This window comes from Aricia agestis, chromosome 21 (assembly GCF_905147365.1).
Source record: "Aricia agestis chromosome 21, ilAriAges1.1, whole genome shotgun sequence".
Lineage (NCBI taxonomy): Eukaryota > Metazoa > Arthropoda > Insecta > Lepidoptera > Lycaenidae > Aricia > Aricia agestis.
The window spans coordinates 824,299-834,461 of NC_056426.1; the positions used below are offsets into that span (position 1 = coordinate 824,299).

Here is a 10,163-nt window from a genome sequence, read left to right on the forward strand (position 1 = left end):
TCTAGCTAGGAATCATTTTTAGAAAATGTCATTTTATTCGTGTTTTATCGAATACCGAATAAAACGCTAGTTAGATAAATAAGTTATGAGTTATGACCTTCTCGTTAGCTACTGTTTGCATACATAATACTAGGGTTGTTGAGGAAGTGATTATGAGGAAGAGGAGGAGGAAGAGGAATTTTCACGCGCAAATTTAGAGGATGCGGATGAGGAAGAGGATATTTTTTGAGGAAGAGGATGCGGATGAGGAAGCGGAAGAGGAAGCGGATGAGGAAGAGGATGATAGGAAATTATAATAATAATACTCCCCACACCGGTTTCGGTGACGGTGGCCGGTTTCATTGAAACCAGACCAGGTACGCAGGAGTAATTTTATAGTGCCCAAGTGTGTGCGCAGTACACAAGAGCACTCTCTATTCCTTTACTCTCATAACCCAGTGGGACGGAAGACCGACACGACTGGCGAGAGATCAGGCGCAGGACCGACTGTTTACATGCCCATCCGACGCATGGATCATCTTGTCAGACAATCAGGTGATCAGCCTGCATTGTCCTAACCAAACTTGGAAATAACATGTTAATTGTTAGGAAATTATAAATACTAGCGGACCCAACCCAAAAGTCTTTGTCCTGTCTGTACATAACTAGGTACATAGGTACATTACACAAAAATTAATTAAAAGGGCATTTTCCAGTGGACCAAACTATGAATCTAAATCATTCTCAAAACACACACACTAAAGAATCATCAAAATCCGTCCCACAATTAAGGAGGAGTTCAGTAACTAGTCTAAGAAAATTAGTTTCAAAATCGACGATCAGACCGAATAATTCGTCTAGTTTTGAAAGTTGGTACAGTTGTTCCTAAAGGTGTCCAGATGAATATACTAAAAGTCCCCGAGGGTGGGACAAGAGCCGGCGGTGGGGAAGGGGGGGAAAGGTCTCTTTTTCAAGGTTTTTGTTTGTGACTCGAAAATTATTTAAAATATCTCTTTAGTGACTTCTACCTTAATTATCTACATTACTATAAATTACGTCCAAACTGTACGATCAAACGATCATTACTTTAGGAAATACAGAGTATTAAAAGGGTACGCTCGCACTGTTTTTCCATACAAACGTATTCCCCAATTTACTCCCTGGACAATGCGTTTAGACAAATGATTTTTATACAATAAGTACTATGATCTCTTAAAGCTACGTTAGATTTTTTCTAAATTTACTAATAAATAAAAAATAATGCCCCGTACCCCGCCAATCGATCGACCATAAAATAAATTTGAAAGATGTTTACGATAAAATAAAAACGTAGTGGTATAGACTCATTCTTCCTGAAGATATTTAAAAATAATAAATTTAGATAGGATCAACTTTGAAGGAAGAATCACGGGAATACGTTACCTCGATTAACTGTACCTAGAGACAGATACAGTAAATCGGCGTAACGTAGTCCCCTGATTCCACCGCGCGCCGGCTGTTGTCCCACCCTCGGAGACTTTTAGTATATTCATCTGGACACCTTTTTTTTTTATGGAATAAACGTAACGTAACGTCGTATGCAAACGAGCAAATGGGTCACCTGATGGAAAGCAACTTCCGTCGCCCATGGACACTCGCGATGCCATGTTTGGATTCGCGACGCGTATGCGCAGTGAAATTCCTCATAAATTCCTCTTAAATTTTGAGGAAGCGATAGCGGAAGAGGATTTTTTAATTTTTATTTATGAGGATGCGGTAACGGTTGAGGAACCCAAAATATTGCGGAACTTCCTCATTATGAGGAAGCGGAAGAGGAATCCTCAGCAACCCTACATAATACAAGAGTTGGGTCAGTACACATCTTAACGACACAATTTTAACTTTTAAATAAGCCATTTTAAACTTTATTTACTCCAAAAGAAGATACACGTTGAAATGACAGATTTGTTCGCGGTGTTTGCCTGTTCCAAATTTGAATGGCTTGATAAAAAATATTATACAGCCGAATATTATAGTACCCCTTCCTTTTTTGGAAGTCGGTTAAAACACATCGCCTTGCGACGTAGCAATGTGATCTAACCTCTATTCTTTATTGCAGCGGTCATTCATACTTCCATACTAATATTATAAATTCGAAAATGTGTTTGTCTGTCTATCTGTCTGTCTGTTACCTCTTCACGCCCAGACCGCTAAACCAATTTTGCTGAAATTTGGTATGGAGATACTTTGAGTCCCGGGAAAGGACATAGGATACGTTCTATCCTGGAAAAGTGTACGGTGCCTGCACGAATTTTAGCGCAACGGAATTGCGGGCGAATCAATATTTATTTATTTCTTAATCCTTATATTGTGACCTCAAATTGACCTTAAAATGTTGGCCCTTGAACTAAAGACTAGCGCAGGTAAGTACTAAGTGTTAAGTACTCAGTACCTGACTGCAAAACTAGTCAATTTTATACTGACTCACATATTTTTGACGAGATGGTAGAATATTACGTGGAAATTGTACATTTTGCATAATTATCAACTAGCTATTTGACCGAGCTTTGCTCGGTATTCGATAAAACACGAATAAAATGACATTTTTTAAAAATGATTCCTAGCTAAATTGTTGGAGCCGATTCCTAGATTCCAATTTTATATATTTAATATATTTAATATACAAGAATAGCTCGTTTAAAGATATGAGATTATGTTGACTCGCATTTTAGTTTATTGACTTATTAGATTCGGTTATCGCAGTGTAACCTTACATTTTGCAGACATAGACGTCTTTGGTCCTTTATTAGGGCATGATCAGATATACTTCTTAATCGGTTCAGTGCTTAACATTAGTAAGTGACAGACAGAATGAAGTCTGTGAACTGCAGTAGTAATCGTGCATTTTTCCACGAAAACAAATATCCCATGTCCCCCTCCACGGGAAGCGCCATAGAAGGACATTGAGTAGACCACGGGGTCAACTCAATGTCTATGTAAAGTTTCACCAAAATCGGTCCAGTAGTTTCAGAACATACAAACTTTTTCTCTTTATAAGTTTGGTAGTAGGTAGTAAACTAGTGTATTAACAAGGGTTTAGACATAATTTAAATGAATTGATAATAAGGAAAAGGTAATTTCATTCATTCATAATTAAAGACGTGAGTGGAAGAATCGAACAAGTAACATTTCGTAACATACGGACAATAATTCATTTTTTCCCTTATTACTTTTATAAAACTTGTAACTTATCTACTTCATAACCTACCTTATATATCTGGCTACACATATAATCCACAGTTTTTCTATTTCAAATAAATTTTCCGGCCCTACAGCCTTCATTTAAGCAAAAAAACGGGAAGTTTTTTCATGTTACTTACCTTATTCTTCCACTCACGTCTTGAATTATTATTATATGGCGGCTACGTTAATAAATTATATTACAACCCATATCATCATTATTAATCTCTCAACCCAGGCCCAGGTATTAAAATTTGATCAGAAGAATAAGCACGACAGCTGCTGCTTTATCAAAATAAATGATTTTCTTAATTTTTGCTTTTCCGTAATCGGGTAAAAATACGCACGCTGAAAATATTTTGAATATTTAGGGTTCCGTTCCCAAAGGGTAAAAACGGGACCCTATACTGAGACTTCGATGTCTGTCCGTCTGTGCGACTGTCTCCAGGCTGTAACTCAAGAACGGTAATAGCTAGAGAGTTGAAATTTTTACAGATTATGTATATCTGTTGCCGCTATAATAGCAAATACTAAAAACAAATTAAGAGCTCACCTGACTCTAAAAATTAAACATCGTCCTTCTCTCTTCACACTCACGCCCGTCTTTCATATGCCAGGTGAAAAAGGACGGCGCGGAATCATCGCCGAGTTAGTTTTACTTGAATAAAAGACGAACTATAATGATTATGAAAAAAGTGTTTTGAGCAAATTTAGGTTTTATCAATACCTTTTAGATATTAAAAAATATTAAAGAAAAGACAGCAAACTTCGAAGATCCAAGCAAAAATGTGTCTAAAACAAGGTTTTTTGTAAAAAAGAAACTATCGAGCATTTTTTGAGTAATCGTGTTTTCGTCTTGAGCATTTAATCTTTATGAACTGAAGTTACTTGTGTCAAAAAATCAGTTTCCTAGACCTTACAGATTTTGAGATCTAGGTTAATGTATGTAGTCAAGTTAGGGTCATATGGGCTCTTAAATTAAAAATTTCTGGGCTCCCATACAACGTGATTTTTCAAACATTTTTTGCTCGATATCAATGATGACAACAGGTAGTCACTTGAAATGTAAACAAAATACTCAGCTGTATTTATACTTTAATAATTAATAATATAATTTAAATAAAATAAATAATGAAGGGGGGCTCCCATACAAAAACACAACATTTTTTACTATTTTTGCTCTATAATGGTACGGAACCCTTCGTGCGCAAGTCCAACTCGCACTTGGCCGATTTTTCTTATTTATTTCTGAAAATTACTAATAAACTGTATTTTACGAATTACAGTTTATTTGTACTTAATTAAAATATTTTAAATTACTTAATTAAATTAATTTAATCAAAATATTCTTACCTTGTACTTAATTATTTTTTAAAAAAATCACAAAAACTTTAGCACTGCACTGAAACACGTTCGAAAATATAATTCGTAATTCAAATTTGACACTAACTTTTTTTCACGCACAACCGTTGTGGCAAAGGCGCGCGCGCACACTGCTCTAAGTAGTACACTTTCATCTTGACCGTAGCGTTAGGAAACTACTACAATTGACAGTTTTTTTGTGTGCAAGATTGCGATTATAAACAAAATTAGGTTAAGTAATCATTACTTAAGGTATTGACATAGATTTAAAGTGCGTGTATAAAGTACTTTTAGTAATTACTTCTATGTGTCTAAACTCCAAATTAAGATGTCAGAACTCAGAAATAAGTTCATACAAAGTTTTTCGATATAAAAACTAAAGGTGCTCCCTTACCGGGAGCAATCGCTTGTAATGTAACGTTACAGAGTCGAGCATTGCAATGCGCACCTTGTAATGATACAAAACCGAGCATTACAATGCGCACCTTGTAATATTACAGTGTGTAATATCTTGATATAACTTGTAACATCAATTATAGTTTGTGCGTTATAAGATGATTTGGGTGACAGTTCTCATATTCCTTGCTACGGGTTTTTTTACAAGAAAACAAAAAAAAATCAAAATGTAATAAATTATATTCCATCTACAAAAACAAATGTTTTCTATAAGTAATTGTAAATGAATAAAAATGAAAAGTTGCTAAATGCGAACTTATTAATAAAAATTATAAATATTAACTGTGAAATAGGAGTATAAAATTATTGTTACGAAAACATTTGAAAAGTGTCAGATGCATGAAACGAAACCTACCTATGTCAATAGAAATTGCCACTGTTGAATCGAAATCAAATCGATAAAAAGGGCGGCCATCTTAAATCTCCGATACCACTGAAATGTCAGTACGAAATCGATAATTTCGATTGCAATTCCTTTACGCAGTGATTCGGTATTTTTAAATTATCGATTAATATTTGTTAGGTATCTTCCCTACTATTGTCAATTATAATGTGTCACGCATATCATCATAAAATGCACAAACTATAGCTATGGAATGCTCAAAGTCGAATGTTACATTACACGCAAATGCTCGTCAGTCAGGGAGATAGTACCTATTATAATTTGTAATGTATTTTTTTTTAATGAGATGAGGGGGCAAACGAGCAAACGGGTCACCTGATGGAAAGCAACTTCTGTCGTCCATGGACACTCGTAGCATCAGAAGAGCTGCAGGTGCGTTGCCAGCCTTTTAAGAGGGAATAGGGAAGGGTAGGGAAGGGAAGGGAATAGGGTAGGGGATTGGGCCTCCGGTAAACTCACTCACTCGGCGAAACACAGCGCAAGCGCTGTTTCACGCCGGTTTTCGGTGAGAACGTGGTATTTCTCCGGTCGAGCCTGCCCATTCGTGCCGAAGCATGGCTCTCCCACGTATGTGGGATACGTAATGCTTAAAGTCGAATCTTTAATTTTATATTACACATGTAATGTAATGTTCAAAAAGGAATATATAACGTTATATTGCAAGTGGTTGCTCGCGGTGAGCGAGCACCTTTACCTATGCGCTTAAAGTTAAAAACCTAATGACATGGATAAAAAAATGATTAATAATTAAATACGACCATTGCAGTGAAAAATAAATTATAAAACTAAAACATTTTCAAATCTTTCTATCTTCTAAAGTCTATGGTTACTTTCAGTCTCTATGGTCTACTATGTTTGTTATTCTATGACTTGCTTGTACTGTAATATTATACAGTATATATTATAAGTCTATGGTAATATATGACGAGCACAACTCCGCTGCGCCAAAATCAGTTAATCGCGCGGGAACCGTACATTTTAAAAGTTAAAAAGTATCCGTAGGTGTTTTTTCAGGGGACTCAAAGTATATCCATACCAAATTTCAGCAAAATCGGTCTAGCGGTTTGGTCCTTAGGAGGTAACAGACGGACAGACACAGTTTTGCATTTTTTAATATTACTATGAATGTCTTCTTGCCTTTGTTTGGCATAATGGAAAAAATCTTTATTTTTAGGGTTCCGTACCCAAAAGGTAAAAACGGGATCCTATTCTATCTATCTCAAGAACCGCTATAGCTAGACTTCTGAAATTTTCACAGATTGTGTAAGTATACATATATCTGTTGCCGCTACAACAACAAATACTAAAAACAAAATAAAAATTATATTTAAGGGGGCTCCCATACAAACAACAAAAATTTTGGTAAGTACATTTTTGCTATATGACGGTACGGTACCCTTCGTGCGCGAGTTCGACTCGCACTTGGCCGATTTTTATTATTAAAAAACTACTACGTTATACTTAATACTACTAACTACACTATATGACACTATGTATGGACTTAAGGTTGGGTTGCACCAACTAACTTTAACTATAACTGTAACTTTAACTACAATGCAAAATGTAAAATCTTTGGTTAAAGTTAAAAATGGACGCCATATTCAAGACGCCATATTTAACCATAACCATAGAACTCGACAAGGTTTTAAATGCGCGTAGCGAAAAAAGGAACTAACGCTGTCATCATACAAATAACGCCATTTTTGACAGTTCTCCTTTACCAGCAGCGCTCCCACGTTCCCGCCCAAGTTCATTTATAACCTTGTTGGACCAGCTGTCATCTGTCAATTTCTCCGGTCAAAGTTAAGGTTAAAGTTAAATTTGCCTTAACTATAACCATAACTTTAACTTTAACTTTAACCACGCCTCTGGTGCAACCCAACCTAAGGGTGAAGCCAAACGAGCGTAACTTGTGACTTGTGAGTCGCAGAATTTCGGTTAGCAGAAATTTCAGTTTCATACAAAAGTGCTGTTTGATTCGCACGAGCGTAATTTTGTGAGTCATGAAAAGATATTTACGCGGCAGAAATACTGCGACTCACGAGTCACGACTCACAAAATTATGCTCGTTTGGCTTCACCCTAATTACCTAATACCTGTAATTAAATGAACTAGAGATCACCCAATGGTCGAAATTCGACCTTAGTCTCAACGACATTAGGACTACTACGTTTAATTTGTAAAAAAATATTGACTTTATCATATTTTTTTCAACTCTTGTCTCTGGGACTCAGCTGATCTCAGACTGGCCGTGTAAGCATTGTCTAATAGTATCTAAGATTCAATAAAAAAACTATAATCCATTTTCAATTTGTCACCTTGTTGTCAACAGACTTTTTAACCATAAATAAAAGAGTATAATTCGTATGTATAGGTTTGTCACTCAAAAATCTGTCATATTCTTTAGTGTGCGTATTGTAGTGGGTGTAATGTTTTATTTGTAAAAAAAAGTGTGATAAAAGCATAATTTCAAAATAATATTAGCTCGATGCACTCCTTCACCATATAAACTATAACTGTGCAAAATTTCATTCTCCTACGTTTCCGCATTTTTCGTCAAAAGGGATACAAAGTTTTTCGCTTGCGTATTAATATAATATACTAGCTGTTTGACCGAGCTTTGCTCAATATTCGACAAAACACGAATAAATGAAATTTTCTAAAAATGATTCCTAGCTAGATCGATTTATCGCCCCCGAAACCCACTATATACCTACTAAATTTCATGAAAATCGTTGGAGCCGATTCCGAGATTCCAATTATATATATACATTATACAGGGTGTAACAAAAATAAGTGATAATACTTTATTGTGTGTACGTGTTCCTTGTAGAGAGTTCACTGTGAAAGTAGCAGCGCTGAAAGACCAAAAATTTTTTTCACTTTTGTATGGGGAAACTCTTGACGCTCGGGCCCTTGCCCATACAAAAGTGAAAAAAAATTTTCGTCTTTCAGAGCTGCTACTTTCACAGTGAACTCTCTATAAGAAACACGTACACACCCTAAAGTATTATCACTTATTTTTGTTACACACTGTATACAAGGATTGCTCGTTTATAAAATATATGAGATAGATATTTTGACATAAGTCGCGTACATCGCCTGTCAAAGTCTTCATTCAATTGACGTTTACTTATTAATTATCATATTTTAGCAAAATGTATCTAAGTGCGGTTAGACAGAATTCGATGATGGCTAGACGGGTGTGTCACTATATTTACTTTAGAGTTTAGTCGATTCTTGAAAACGAACATAAAAGGGTTGCGAAAAATGACGAGCAAACGCGAAATGATAATAATTAGTATTGTCAATACTGTAAAGCCAAAGTTTAGTAATGTTTGCTTATCCGACTTACGAAGGGAGGGTTAAACTTTTAACCATATTATAAGGGCTACAAAAAAGCTCAAAATAGTCAGAACCTAGGGGAATTATAACTTTAGATAATCGTTACTTATCTATTCTTTAGAACGTTTTCGTAACGATGCAACCATCAGATAAAAGATTCTATTGTTTCTGTTAAAATAATGATTTAATTATTATCTACAATGTCTTAACACTCGCGTGACAGTTAGCTTGCATGTCAACTGAACCTTGGTTTTATTCCGTAAGCATCTAGGTATTAGTACTATTATATCAGAGATTGATTCATAGACCCCCCCCCAATATTCAGCATATGGGGGGTCTATGTAATTTGGTTGCGTGGCGCTCCCCGTACGGAGACGCCGTAATTTACCGTGTTTAGGGTTCCGTACCCAAAGGGTAAAAACGGGACCCTATTACTGAGACTTCGATGTCTGTCCGTCTGTCTGGCTCTAACTCAAGAACGGTAATAGCTAGAGGTTTGAAATTTTCACAGATTATATTGTATATATTCTGTTGCCGCTATAACAACAAATCTCAAATACTAAAAACAAAATAAGATTAATATTTAAGGGGGGCTCCCATACAACAAACGTGATTTTTTCGACCTTTTCTGCTCTATATCAATAATGGCAACAAGTAGGTACTTGAATTTTTCTCAAAGTCCTTAGTTATAATATGTGTAATTTAATATTTAATAATAAAATTAAAATAAAGTAAAAAATTAAGGGGGGCTCCTCTACAAAAAACACAATTTTTGGCCTAATTTTGCTCTATAATGGTACGGAACACTTCGCGCGCGAGTCCGACTCGCACTTGGCCGATTATTACAGTATTATTAACTCATAATTTGAAAGCTACAAAATTATAATAAAAATACAGCAAAAATCTTTCAGCATATGAGCATTATTTTCTCTGTTATTAATTTCCTACTTTTGTTTATTATCTAATATCTTATCTTATATCTTTCTTGTATATATATATATATATATATATATATATATATATATATATATATATATATATATATATATATATATATATATATATAATTGGAATCTCGGAATCGGCTCCAACGATTTTCATGAAATTTAGTATATAGGGGGTTTCGGGGGCGATAAATCGATCTAGCTAGGAATCATTTTTAGAAAATGTCATTTTATTCGTGTTTTATTGAATACCGAGCAAAGCTCGGTCAAATAGCTAGTAATATCTTTAAACGAGCAATTCTGTATATTTATAATTGGAATCTCGGAATCGGCTCCAACGATTTTCATGAAATTTAGTATATAGTGGGTTACGGGGGCGATAAATCGATCTAACTAGGAATCATTTTTAGAAAATGTCATTTTTCGTGTTTTATCGAATACCGAGTAAAGCTCGG

General features: G+C 35.2%; 1 protein-coding gene across 1 annotated transcript in view; it reads right to left on the reverse strand.

The window, feature by feature from the left end:
• LOC121737816 (ABC transporter G family member 20) overlaps positions 1–4,677 on the reverse strand; it is a 75,756-nt gene extending 71,079 nt beyond the window's left edge. The window contains exon 1 of the mRNA XM_042129524.1: positions 4,552–4,677. The gene's annotated coding sequence lies outside the window, so the exon portion shown is untranslated. The remainder of the gene's footprint in view (positions 1–4,551) is intronic.
• Positions 4,678–10,163: the final 5,486 nt, after the last annotated feature.